The following is a 15,102-nucleotide window of genomic DNA, read 5'->3' as shown; positions in this document are numbered from 1 at the left end:
AACATCTACTTTTGCTTCGTTGACTACACTAAAGCCTTTGGCTGTGGATCACAACTAATTGTGGAAAATTCTTAAAAAAGTGGGAATACCAAACCACCTTACTTGCCTCCTGAGAAATCTGTAAGCAGGTCAAGAAGCAACATAAAAACTCAGCATGGAAAAACTGACTGGTTTAAAATTGGGAAAGGAGTACATCAAGGCTGTATATCATCACCCTGCTTATTTAACTTACATCACAGCACATCATGCAAAATTCTAGGCTGGATGAATCACAAGCTAGAATCAAGATTGCTGGGAGAAATATCAATAACCTCAGATATACAGATGACACCACCCTAATGGCAGAAAGCAAAGCGAAACTAAAGAGCCTCTTTATGAAGGTGAAAGAGGAGAGTGAAAAAAAGCTGGCTTAAAATTCAACATTCAGAAAAACTAAGATCATGGCATCTGGTCCCATCACTTCATGGTGAAATAGATAGGGAAAAAATGGAAACAGTGACAGACTATTTTCTTGGGCTCCAAAATCACTGCAGAAGTTGACTGCCACCATGACAGTGACACTTGCTCCTTGGAAGAAAAGCTATGACAAACCTAGACAGCATATTAAAAAGCAGACATATTACTTTGCCACCGAAGGTCCTCCTATGGTTTTACCAGTAGTCATGTTCAGATGTGAGAGCTGGACCCATAAAGAAGGCCAAGTGCTGAAGAATTGATGCTTTTGAACAGTGGTGCTGGAAGACTCCTGAGAGTCCCTTGGACAGCAAGGAGATCAAACCAGTCAATCCTAAAGTAAATCAACCCTGAATACCCATTGAAAGGCCTGATGCTAAAGCTCCAATACTTTGGCCACCTGATGTGAACAGCTGACTCATTGGAAAAGACCCTGATGCTGGGAAAGATTGAGGGCAGGAGGAGAAGGGGGCGACAGAGAATGTGATGGTGGGATGGCATCATTGACTCAATGGACTTGAGTTTGAGCAAACTCTGGGAGATAGTGAAGGACAGGGAAGCCTGGCTTGCTGCAGTTCATGGGGTCGCAAAGAGTTAGACATAACTGAGTGACTAAACAACACTTTTCCTCCACTTCCAGTTTCAACTGTATTCAGGATTTAATTGATGGAAAAAGCTATTAGCTTTTCCTGAAATGTAACCAGTCATTTTCCTATTATTTAAGGCATATAAACAGACACTATGGAGAAGGCAGTGGCACCCCAATCCAATACTCTTGCGTGGAAAATCCCATGGATGGAGGGGCCTGGTAGGCTGCGGTCCATGGGGTTGATAAGAGTCAGACATGATGGAGTGACTTCACTTTCATTTTTCACTTTCATGCATTGGAGAAAGAAATGACAACCCACTCCAGTGTTCTTGCCTGGAGAATCCCAGGGATGGGGGAGCCTGGTGGGCTGACGTCTATGGGGTCACACAGAGTCGGACACAACTGAAGCGACTTAGCAGCAAACAGACACTGAGAACTGTTTTATTGACCTATTGAGACAAAATGACTCATAGTTAATCATAAATTCCTTTAATATTGTTCAGTTCAGTCACTCAGTCATGTCCGACTCTTTGCGACCCCATGAGTCACAGCACGCCAGGCCTCCCTGTCCATCACCAACTCCCAGAGTTCACTCAACTCACGTCCATCGAGTCGGTGATGCCATCCAGCCATCTCATCCTCTGTCGTCCCCTTCTTCTCCTGCCCCCAATCCCTCCCAGCATCAGAGTCTTTTCCAATGAGTCAACTCTTCACATGAGGTGGCCAAAGTACTGGAGTTTCAGCTTTAGCATCATTCCTTCCAAAGGAACACCCAGGACTGATCTCCTTTAGAATGGACTGGTTGGATCTGCTGGCAGTCCAAGGGACTCTCAAGAGTCTTCCCTAACACCACAATTCAAAAACATCAATTCTTTGGCACTTAGCTTTCTTCACAGTCCAACTCTCACATCTATACATGACCACTGGAAAAACCATAGCCTTGACTAGATGGACCTTTGTTGGCAAAGTAACGTCTCTGCTTTTGAATATGCTATCTAGGTTGGTCATAACTTTCCTTCAAAGGAGTAAGCATCTTAATTTCATGGCTGCAGTCACCATCTGCAATGATTTTGGAGCCCAAAAAAATAAAGTCTGACACTGTTTCCCCATCTATTTCCCATGAAGTGATGGGACCGGATGCCATGATCTTAGTTTTTTGAATGTTGAGCTTTAAGCCAACTTTTTTACTCTCCTCTTTCACTTTCATCAAGAGGCCTTTTAGTTCCTCTTCACTTTCTGCCATAAGGGTGGTGTCATCTGCATATCTGAGGTTATTGATATTTCTCTCGGCAATCTTGATTCCAGCTTGTGTTTCTTCCGGTCCAGCGTTTCTCATGATGTACTCTGCATATAAGTTAAATAAGAAAGGTAACAATATATAGCCTTGACGAACTCCTTTTCCTATTTGGAACCAGTTTGTTTTTCCATGTCCAGTTCTAACTGTTGCTTCCTGACCTGCATATAGGTCTCTCAAGAGGCAGGTCAGGTGGTCTGCTATGCCCATCTCTCAGAATTTTCCATCGTTTATTGTGATCCACACAGTCAAAGGCTTTGGCATAGTCAATAAAGCAGAAATAGATGTTTTTCTGGAACTCTCTTGCTTTTTCGATGATCCAGCAGATGTTGGCAATTTAATCTTTGGTTCCTCTGCCTTTTCTAAAACCAGGTTGAACATCTGGAAGTTCATGGTTCACATATTGCTGAAGCCTAGCTTGGAGAATTTTGAGCATTACTTTAGTAGCGTGTGAGATGAGTGCAATTGTGCAGTAGTTTGAGCATTCTTTGGCATTGCCTTTCTTTGGGATTGGAATGAAAACTGACCTTTTCCAGTCCTGTGGCCACTGCTGAGTTTTCCAAATTTGCTGGCATATTGAGTGCAGCACTTTCACAGCATCATCTTTCAGGATTTGAAATAGCTCAACTGGAAGTCTATCACCTACACTAGCTTTGTTCATAGTGATGTTTCCTAAGGCCCACTTGACTTCACATTCCAGGATGTCTGGCTCTAGGTGAGTGATCATACCATCATGATTATCTTGGTCATGAGGATATATTTTGTACAGTTCTTCTGTGTATTCTTGCCACCTCTTCTTAATATCTTCTGCTTCTGTTAGGTCCTTACCATTTCTGTCTTTTATCGAGCCCATCTTTGCATGAAATGTCCCCTTGGTATCTCTAATTTTCTTGAAGAGATCTCTAGTCTTTCCCATTCTGTTGTTTTCCTCTTTCTTTGCATTGATTGCTGAGGAAGGCATTCTCATGTCTTCTTGCTATTCTTTGGAACTCTGCATTCAGATGCTTATATCTTTCCTTGTCTCCTTTGCTTTTCACTTCTCTTCTTTTCACAGCTATTTGTAAGGCCTCCCCAGACAGCCATTTTGCTTTTTTGCATTTCTTTTCCATGTTATATATATACAAATTTATTTGTGTACTTTAGTTGCAAACTAACACAAAACACAAAAATTGTTTGTGTACTTTAGTTGCAAACTAACTTCTCTTTCCAACCCTCACCTCTTTGCTTCTCCAAGTAAATCAATTACATCTTACTCGTTTCACTTTTATCCCTTAAAAAGAGAAGTGCACAGCTCTAAGAATAAAATATATATTAACTGTCACCTATCAGAGCAGGACTAGGAGAGGGGTCAGTATTGTGTTTGTTTTTCTATACCACAATTAGTATCCTTTAAAGTCAAAGCATAACCTCTCCAGACAAACAAAAAATTAAACAAAAATCATGGTAGGTTCTCAAATTCTAACAACTATTATCTTTTATTACATGCCATCAGTTCACTCAGTTCTGATTTTTAAAGTTATGCTTAGATGCTTATTAAGTTATATGTGAATTCTAGATTTTCAAATGCACATATCATAGCTACATCATTTTTTTTTGAAACAAGATATTTACATAGGCTTTTGATAATGACATAAGAACTGTAAGACTCTGAAAAAAAATTTTTTTTTGAAGGTAATATTTTTTTCTGTAACAAAGAAAACCAGGTAATCTGTGAGAGAGTTGTGAATAGTCATGGGCATATGCCTGGAGCTAGGACACATGGGGATAATTGCTGGACAGAGTGACACTCCGGCACTCCACAGCTTACATTATGTGTTGTAGCAGCAGGCATCCCCTCCCAGCTGCTCTTACTTCATTATATTTGAGTGTGAGTTTTTGATATAGTTGTTGATATAGAAATATATTAATGCACAGAAAGGAAAGAAATTATGTAATTACAGACTACCTAAAACAAGTAAGTAAAACTATAAATTAGAGGAAACTATTGAAAATATGATATTTTGTACCTAACCATGGCATATAACTAGTTGAAATTATTCTTGAGGAACAATAAAAATTTTTATAACAAATGATACAGCAGGACTTAACTCTGTCCCCATATGGGCACCATAAATAGATTCCTAATATCACAATAAAATTAGTGTTTTGGGCACCTCTGGCCCCCCTTTTCTTTGATAGTTAGAAAAAACAGTCTAGATAGGAGAAATTTACTCAATAGTATAAGAGTTACTAATTCTCAAGTTTATATAAATCGCAACATATCCCCTGGTTTCAGTTTATTTAATTTAAAATTGAAATGTTCTGGCTAATTATTTTCCCCTAGTTCTAATAGTCTAATGTTTGGTTCAGAAGTATGTTGAATTATTAAGGCATATAAAATATTTAGTCTCAATAGTGGGTAAATTATAAGAATGAAACTATTAAATAAGTAAAAACACCCTTAAGAGCTGGAAAATAGTTTGAATAGAAATCCTTAGCAGGTTTTGTGGTTATGTAAAAACTGTAGTGTTGGAGAAGACTCTTGAGAGTCCCTTGGTCTGCAAGGAGATCCAACCAGTCCATCCTAAAGGAGATCAGTCCTGGGTGTTCATTGGAAGGACTGATGTTGAAGCTGAAACTCCAATACTTTGGCCACCTGATGCGAAGTGTTGACTCATTGGAAAAGACCCTGATGCTGGGAGAGATTGGGGGCGGGAGGAGAAGGGGACGACAGAGGATGAGATGGCTGGATGGCATCACCGACTCGATGGACATGAGTTTGAGTGAACTCCGGGAGTTGGTGATGGACAGGGAGGCCTGACGTGCTGTGATTCATGGGGTCACAAAGAGTCGGAAACGATTGAGCGACTGTACTGAACTGAAAATCAGTTTAATGTTGAGGTTCTCAAAATTGAGTATGTGTTGAAATCCTCCAGGATATTTTTTGAATTCATTACTGGTGCCAAAACTTGGAGTATCTGATGTGTTTGGTAAGGTGGGACCTGAGAATTTGCATTTCTCCATAGTTCCCAGGAGATGCTGATGTTACTGGTCCAGCAGTCACACTTTGAGAACACTCTTATAACCCACACTTTCAATTTTAGGATTTAAAAATACTCTGGTTTTACATTTTTTGGATAGATTTTTTTTCCTATTTAACATGCAGATTTTAGAATTATTTAGAATATACGTCACAAGTAAAACTCCTATAGCTTTTTAAATGTATGGCAGTTAATTGATGCTGGTAAACTCATAATAAAATATGTATTTCTTATCATCATTGTATCTTTAGGGTTTTAAATAGGCAGAAACAAATATTTCAATGTATATTAATGGCAAGAAAATGACGAGTATGTTTCAATAAAACAGCATTTGTCAAATGAAAGCTTTTTCAGAAATACGTATGATCAAGTGCCACTTTTTGTGGGGACTCACTCACCTGTATGTGTAAGGACTCCTTTGCTTGACTTTAATTTTGCTGCTATGAACTGCCACTTCCTTTGGATTCTATACATCGAATATCCAGAATTGTCTATAAACATCTGTGTCTGTTTTAAACCAATTTTTAAAAGCAATTGTACCTTCTTCAAGGACAGCTTCCTGTGAAACAGAAAACAACTTTGGGTTATTTCTTTGTGGTCAGTATGGGCATTTGTGGGCGTTGCAAACCTTTAATTATCCAGTGAAAAGACTAAACTCAAGTATCTTTTCATGAGAACCTTGGCAACCTGCCACATGCTTGCAACAGAAATGTTTTCAGCACTTGAAATAGCAGTCTCTTTTAGTCAACATTTTAAAAAGAGAATCATGTGATATTGTAGACATGTCTGGTGATTGTAAGGCCAACCATTGGCAAGCTTTAAAGTGACCTTATGACAGTATTGTGAAAGCTTATAATACAATTATTAAGAAAATTTCATCAAAACTTTTCCAGAAAGTTCTTATCAGGTCAAACATTAACTTTTTTGCCCTCTGTGAGTTGCATTGAGGAAGGAAAGGGAAAAAATCTGATGGTATTGAAGCTTTTTCACTTTTCTTCAGAAGCTTCAAAATCCTGCTCAGTGTGGCTTCCCTAATTCTCAATATGTTTATAGAAACATGTTAGTACATATTTCCAGAAACTTCAACAGTCTAATTCATTACATTTAGGCTACTACATTTTAGATAAAAGGGGGAATGAAGGTTTCTTATTATTCTTTGTGAAATCCATTAAGAATGTTAAGAATCATGGATGTTCCTTGTAGTAACGATATACAAATAGAGAAAATATCAGTGACAGAATCAGAAAACCCTGCTTTAGAAATCTCTCCTGTGCTACAGGAGTTGAAACTATAAGGAGTCACCAAACTCTCATGGGTCAATTTCATTATGTGTCAATGGAGGGAATTATCATAGATGCTCTCCCAGGTTCCTTCCAAGGCTTTGACTCTCTGAGAAGGAAGCCCAGGAAGCTCTAGAAGCTAATGCATACGAAGGTGACTTTGTAGCAGACAGTGTTTCCAATTAAGTACCTTGGGAGGAATATGTACCCAGATGTAATGCTTCAGTTTATCTTAGTGCTGGAGGAAGAGGGAGAACAATGTTTCACAGAAAATTGAGCCTAAAATCCTCATGAACACAGGACAATCTGACCTTTCATTCACCAGGAAGCATCAGTTCATAGAAGGAGGGATCAGGAAAGGACACTGAACATTGGCCCATTTTCTGGGAGAGCATGCCGAGGCTCTGAGAAGCCTGGTGTCTGGCCAAGGGTCACCGGGTCAAATACGTAGAGGTAGAATCATGACAAGGCTCCTAGGCTCTGGCCCTTTGTTAACTCCACTTTTACTCTGTGCTTTTACTAGTTTTTTTTGTTTCTGTCATCTCTGCACTTGGTTGATAGTAGTCAAATTAAGTTTCATATCTTCAGGATACTTTACTTATTGCTTAATGGAGAGAATAAGGGAATTTCTTAGAGATGAACAGAGTATCAGCTAAAATGCCAGTACAAACGCCTGTGATGTCATAATCCTTTTACACAGGGTGCATTGCAGCTGCTAAAGCTTTGTGAGACTGTCTTACTTTTTACAAGCAATTATCCTTGAAGAACTTTTTCTTTGCTCCTAAAAAGTCTTTATTTCCATAGCAAACCCAAAATTGAGACAAAATTACTGCTATTCTAAATGTAAAGATGTTTACCCTAAATGATCAGGATGTTATAGCTGGAACCTATATGGAAACTGAAGGCTATGTTAGTTTACCCATTTTGAGAGACTTTATAAAGAAAAAAACATACACCAACATACACACATACATATGATTACTTTCACATTATAGAATCTTCAGATCAGATCAGATCAGTCGCTCAGTCGTGTCCGACTCTTTGCGACCCCATGAATCGCAGCATGCCAGGCCTCCCTGTCCATCACCAACTCCCGGAGTTCACTCAGACTCACGTCCATCGAGTCAGTGATGCCATCCAGCCAGCTCATCCTCTGTCGTCCCCTTCTCCCCCTGCTCCCAATCCCTCCCAGCATCAGAGTCTTTTCCAGCGAGTCAACTCTTCACATGAGCTGGCCAAAGTACTGGAGTTTCAGCTCTAGCATCATTCCTTCCAAAGAAATCCCAGGGCTGATCTCCTTCAGAATGGACTGGTTGGATCTCCTTGCAGTCCAAGGGACTCTCAAGAGTCTTCTCCAACACCACAGTTCAAAAGCATCAATTCTTTGGCGGTCAGCCTTCTTCACAGTCCAACTCTCACATCCATACATGATCACAGGAAAAACCATAGCCTTGACTAGACGAACCTTTGTTGGCAAAGTTCTCTGCTTTTGAATATGCTATCTAGGTTGGTCATAACTTTCGTTCCAAGGAGTAAGCGTCTTTTAATTTCATGGCTGCAGTCACCATCTGTAGTGATTTTGGAGCCCAAAAAGATAAAGTCTGACACTGTTTCCACTGTGTCCCCATCTATTTCCCATGAAGTGATGGGACCAGATGCCATGATCTTAGTTTTTTGAATGTTGAGCTTTAAGCCAACTTTTTCACTCTCCACTTTCACTTTCATCAAGAGGCTTTTGAGCTCCTCTTCACTTTCTGCCATAAGGGTGGTGTCATCTGCATATCTGAGGTGATTGATATTTCTCCCGGCAATCTTGATTCCAGTTTGTGTTTCTTCCAGTCCAGCTTTTCTCATGATGTACTCTGCATATAAGTTAAATAAACAGGGTGACAATATACAGCCTTGACGAACTCCTTTTCCTATTTGGAACCAGTCTGTTGTTCCATGCCCAGTTCTAACTGTTGCTTCCTGACCTGCATACACATTTCTCAAGAGGTAGATCAGGTGGTCTGGTATTCCCATCTCTAGAAGAATTTTCCACAGTTTATTGTAATCCACACAGTCAAAGGCTTTGGCATGGTTAATAAAGCAGAAATAGATGTTTTTCTGGAACTCTCTTGCTTTTTCGATGATCCAGCGGATGTTGGCAATTTGATCTCTGGTTCCTCTGCCTTTTCTAAGACCAGCTTGAACATCAGGAAGTTCACGGTTCACATATTGCTGAAGCCTGGCTTGGAGAATTTTGAGCATTACTTTACTAGCGTGTGAGATGAGTGCAATTGTGCGGTAGTTTGAGCATTCTTTGGCATTGCCTTTCTTTGGGATTGGAATGAAAACTGACCTTTTCCAGTCCTGTGGCCACTGCTGAGTTTTCCAAATTTGCTGGCATATTGAGTGAATCACTTTCACAGCATCATCTTTCAGGATTTGGAATAGTTCAACTGGAATTCTGTCACCTCCACTAGCTTTGTTCATAGTGATGCTTTCTAAGGCCCACTTGACTTCACATTACAGGATGTCTGGCTCTAGGTCAGTGATCACGCCATCGTGATTATCTGGGTCATGAAGATCTTTTTTGTACAGTTCTTCTGTGTATTCTTGCCACCTCTTCTTAATATCTTCTGCTTCTGTTAGGTCCATACCATTTCTGTCCTTTATCGAGCCCATCTTTGCGTGAAATGTTCCCTTGGTATCTCTGATTTTCTTGAAGATATCCCTAGTCTTTCCCATTGTGTTGTTTTCCTCTATTTCTTTGCATTGATCGCTGAAGAAGGCTTTCTTATCTCTTCTTGCTATTCTTTGGAACTCTGCATTCAGATGCCTATATCTTTCCTTTTCTCCTTTTCACTTCTCTCTTTTTCATAGCTATTTGTAAGGCCTCCCCAGACAGCCATTTTGCTTCTTTGCATTTCTTTTCTATGGGAATGGTCTTGATCCGTCTCCTGTACAATGTCACGAACCTCATTCCATAGTTCATCAGGTACTCTATCTATCAGATCTAGGCCCTTAAATCTATTTCTCACTTCCACTGTATAATCATAAGGGATTTGATTTAGGTCATACCTGAATGGTCTAGTGGTTTTCCCTAGTTTCTTCAATTTAAGTCTGAATTTGGCAATAAGGAGTTCATGGTCTGAGCCACAGTCAGCTCCTGGTCTTGTTTTTGCTGACTGTATAGAATCTTAATGACTAATAAATTTAGTATTTATCATGTAGCTCTCAAGACATATATTTATTTCAGTTCTTAATGAGAGGAAACCAGTATATATTTATGGAACTCAATATATATTCATGGAACTGAAAAGGCACTGTGATAGAATGTACTTGGCAGGACAGAAAAATCCCTCACTATCATGTTTGTGCTTTTCATATCAAAACACATTGTAAGTGTATCATGCTTTTATTCTAAACTCCATGAATCATCTTGTCTTATTTGTTCATCTGGAGATACTTAATTTTTCTTTAATGAGAAAGTTGAAACACAAAGAGTTGAAATGAATGCATTGAATTATCAGCTGTGAGAGTTAGGGTTATCTAACCCCATCCATGTTTTTTAGAGGTAGAAGTGAGTCCTAGAGAAACAGATGTCTTCTTCAATATTGTATGACAATTTATTGGTGGATAATGGAATCAGGTATTTTAGTCCAGTCTTATGTAATTTCTAAACCACCACAGTTTCTTCAGAGAGCAAAAGAAAAAATTTTGAAGCAGTCAGAATAGGAATGCCTTCTGATCCTAACACTACCACATGTACTAGAAAATTGTATTGGCTTACTTGAGTACTAAGACTGATTTTATCATAAGTTCCTTTAATTTTAAATCAGCAAAAGTTTGTACATCTTTTGTGAATTTAAGAGATTTTGTTTTTATTTTATTTTTTAAATTGTTAATTGGAGAGTAATTGATAGACCTGGATTATCTGGTCTATTTTGCAAATGTTTAATTAAATTTAAAGTACAAAGGTGGTAATTATATGTACAGCAAAAGTAATATAAGATCCTCTCCCTTGGCCAATATGTACATCAGTATCTTTCCCTTAATTTAAGTATTGAGATTATCCCAGCCTGGTAAGGAGATCAAACCTGTCAGTCCTTAAGAAAATCAATCCTGAATATTCACTGGAAGGACTGATGCTGAAGCTGAACTTCCAGTACTTTGGCCAACCTGATTTGAAGAGCCAGCTCATTGGCAAAGACTCTGATACTGGGAAAGATTGAACACAGGAGAAGGGGACAACAGAGGATAAGATGGTTGGATGGTATCACCAACTCAATAGTCATGAGTTTGATCAAACTCCAGGAGCTACTAAAGGACAGGGAAGTTTGGTGTGCTGCAGTCCATGATGTTTCAAAGAGTTGGACATGACTGAGCCACTGAACAGCACCAACAAAACCCTAGTAATGAGTAGATTCCAGCCAGATGACTCTTACATGGCATGGTCTCCAGCTAAGTTGAAAGCCATTTACCTTGAAACTTCTTTTTGCTCCATTAGATTGAAAGCTGATTTTTGAGAGAATAGTATCTTCTATCTAGTCACATGGTCACTTGATTATTGCTTTTATGGGAAAATGGTACTCATCCACATGATAGGCAACTTTAGTTTAACTGTTAAAATGTCTTTGATATCTTCCTATGCGTTAAGTATATAGAATACTTATATAAAATATGTATAGTCCCTTTTTCCAAGGATATTACACAGTAATGAGGGATAGAATCATATATAGCAGATTTTAATCCACGAGTAGATATCCTTAGCCTACTCTCAGCCTGACCAAGTACATTGACTTTATTACTCAAGCCTTGATTAAAGTGGTTAATAAAGAAATAGATGCTATGAGTTTGATCCCTGATTTGGTCACATTCTAAGCATTTAACTTAGGCAGGTGACTTAATTTCTTTGTACCTCAGTTTCCTTATCTGTAAAATGGCTGTAATAATATTAATATAATAAATTAATAATTATCAATTAATATAAATAATATATTAATATTAGGTTGAACTAATACAACTAGCATTTTCAAAAGTCAAAATCAGTGCAATATGGTGAAATTAAATATTTATCCTCATATGTTGTTATAAGAATTAATAAATGTTAGCACTTAGTATAGTCTTAGCATATAGCAAACATTCAATAAACCTTGGCTGCTATTATTATAGAAATCCTATCCACCTTTAGAGGGAGCACTCTCATCTCATTTACTTCCCAGATTGCTCTAACTACTTTGTTCTTAGCATTACTGTATAAACCACTCATGTGGCAATAACTCATATAAAATCCTATGACATTTCTTTCTTTTCTTAAAAAAATTATTTTTGGCTGCACTGAGTCTATGTTGCTGCATGTGGGCTTTCTCTAGTTGCAGTGTTTGGGCTACTCATTGTGGTGGCTTTTCTTGTTGCAGAGGGCTCAAGGGCTCTCAGGCTTAGTCGTGGCTCATGGATTTAGTTGCCCCAGGGCATGTAGGTCTTTCCAGACAAGGTACTGAACACCTGTCCTCTGCACTGGCAGGCAGATTCTTAACTACTGGACCACCAGGAAAGCCCCTGTGAAACTTCTTTTTCTGCTATTTAATCTGCTGCTTTTTTCTGCTGTCATTTTATTTTATTTTATTTTTAAACTTTACATAATTGTATTAGTTTTGCCAAATATCAAAATGAATCTGCCACAGGTATACATGTGTTCCCCATCCTGAACCCTCCTCCCTCCTCCCTCCCCATACCATCCCTCTGGGTCGTCCCAGTGCTCTAGCCCCAAGCATCCAGTATTGTGCATCGAACCTGGACTGGCATCTCGTTTCATACATGATATTTACATGTTTCAATGCCATTCTCCCAAATCTTCCCACCCTCTCCCTCTCCCACAGAGTCCATAAGATTGTTCTATACATCAGTGTCTCTTTTGCGGTCTGCTGTCATTTTAATATTGACTCGCCATCCAGTGAAATCAAAGCTTCCTTGAAAAGTAGAATCATACAGAAAACAATTTTCATTATCTCTGCTCACTACTAAAATTCGTTTTGTTAGGACTAGTTACAAGCAGTTTTTACATGTTCAAAAATGTTTCTCATATGTGTGGGCATTATGTACATGTGTGACTGTGCATTGCTGAAAAAGAGAAGTATTTAATTCCCTTCTTGGTGTTCAACAGTATCAAATTTATTTTAAATTGCCTATTTTATACAGTATTCACTAAATATTAATCAAGTGACATTAACAAAATCAAGGTGATTAATTATTCTTTGAAAATATTGATAAAACTTTGTCCTCTTTCTTAAGTCTTTTGGTGATTTTTACTTTCCACACTCATGGCAGCTCATGTCCTTGACTTTATCTAGCAAAATTGCATAAACCTGCTGGACCTACACAAACATAATAGGAAACATAGTCTAAAATACTGGTAAATAAATTTTCAGATACAATGCATAAAAAGCATGAAGTCCCTAAAAATTTACATTGGAAATAAAGAGTAAATAAATACATATATATGAAATAAAATGTATTGATTATTTTAGGCTATTTCAAATGCTCATGTCAGGGTGATTTCTTATGGTGAACAATGTTGGATTTGTGATTTCTGAAGAAGATTTAGCTTAGGAACAAGGGACCAGGCTTCAGACACTCAGAATTTTGTGTGGCAGAAGTTTATTACAATGAAAAAGGACAGAGGAAGCTTCTGACATAGACATCAGAAGGGGGCCCGAGACTGCCCCTCTTGCTAGTCTTGTCAAGGCCTTATATACTTTTTCAGTTGGTTACTAACAATAGAATGATCTTACCAGACCCACTCCCACCATATCCATCTTAAGATAATAGGACTAACAATAGTACTGGAGTGGGGTGCCATTGCCTTCTCCGAGAAAGGTCTTACCAGACCCCAAAGAAGATGTCCTTTTCATCATAGGGGACTAGAATGCAAAAGTAGGAAGTCAAGAGATAACTGGACTAACAGGCAAGTTTGGCCTTGGAATACAACATGAAGCAGGGCAAAGACTAATAGAGTTTCCCCAAGAGAACACACTGGTCATAGCAAACACCCTCTTGGAATGACACAAGAGAAGACTACACATGGACATCACCAGATGGTCATACCAAAATCAGATTGATTATATTCTTTGCAACGGAGATGGAGAAGCTCTATACAATCAGCAAAAACAAGATTGGGAGCTGACTGTGGCTCAGATCATGAACTCCTTATTGCCAAATTCAGACTTAAATTGAAGAAAGTAGCAAAACCACTAGGCCATTCACGAATGACCTAAATCAAATCCATTACAATTATACAGTGGAAGTAACAAATAGATTCAAGGGATAAGATCTGATAGAGTACCTGAGGAACTATGGACACAGGTTCGTGCCATTGTACAGGAGGCAGTGATCAAGACCATCTCCAAGAAAAAGAAATGCAAAAAAGCAAAATAGTTGTCTAAGGAGGCCTTACAAATAGCTGAGAAAAGAGGAGAAGCTAAAGGCAAAGGTGAAAAGACATACCCATTTAAATGCAAAGTTCCAAATAATAGCAAGGAGAGATAAGAAACCTTTCCTCATTGATCAATGCAAAGAAATAGAGGAAAACAATAGAATTGGAAAGACTAGAGATCTCTTCAAGAAAATTAGAGATACCAAGAGAACATTTCATGCAAAGATGGGCCTGATAAAGGACAGAAAAGTACGAACCTAACAGAAGCAGAAGATATTAAGAAGAGGTGGCAAGAGTACATAGATGAACTATACAACAGATATTTTCATGATCCAGATAACCATGATGTTGTGATCACTCACCTATAGCCAGACATCCTGGAATGCGAAGTCAAGTGGGCCTTAGGAAGCATTACTGTGAACAAAGGTAGTGGAGGTGATGGAATTCAATTGAATTGTTTCAAAGCATAAAAGATGATGCTGTTAAAGTACTGCATTCAGTATGCCAGCAATTTTGGAAAACTCAACAGTGGCCACAGCACTGGACAAGATCAGTTTTCATTCCAGTCCCAAAGAAAGGTAATGCCAAAGACTACCACACAATTTCACTCATCTCACACACTAGCAAAGTAATGCTCAAAATTCTCCAAGCCAGGCTTCAACAGTACGTGAACTGTGAGTTTCCAGATATTCAAGCTGGATTTGGAAAAGGCAGAAGAACCAGAGATCAAATTGCCAACATCCTCTGGATCATTGAAAAATCAAGAGAGTTCCAGAAAAACATCTACTTCTGCTTTATTGACTACACAAAGGCCTTTGACTGTGTGGATCACATCAGTGTGGAAAATTCTTCAAGGGATTGGAATACCAGACCACCTTACCTGCCTCCTGAGAAATCTGTATGCAGGTCAAGAAGCAACAGTTAGAACTGGTCATGGAACAATAGACTGGTTCCAAATTGGAAAAGGAATATGTCAAGGTTGTATATTGACACCGTGCTTATTTAACTTGTATACAGAGTACATTATGAGAAATGCTGAGCTGGATGAA

General features: G+C 38.6%; 1 pseudogene; it reads right to left on the bottom strand.

The window, feature by feature from the left end:
* LOC102269330 (platelet glycoprotein 4-like) overlaps nt 1–15,102 on the bottom strand; it is a 58,396-nt pseudogene that overhangs the window by 27,298 nt on the left and 15,996 nt on the right.

Source organism: Bos mutus, chromosome 4 (assembly GCF_027580195.1).
Source record: "Bos mutus isolate GX-2022 chromosome 4, NWIPB_WYAK_1.1, whole genome shotgun sequence".
NCBI classification, from domain to species: domain Eukaryota; kingdom Metazoa; phylum Chordata; class Mammalia; order Artiodactyla; family Bovidae; genus Bos; species Bos mutus.
The sequence above is the reverse complement of the archived record's forward strand: the minus strand, read 5'-3'. Positions and strand labels throughout refer to the sequence as shown.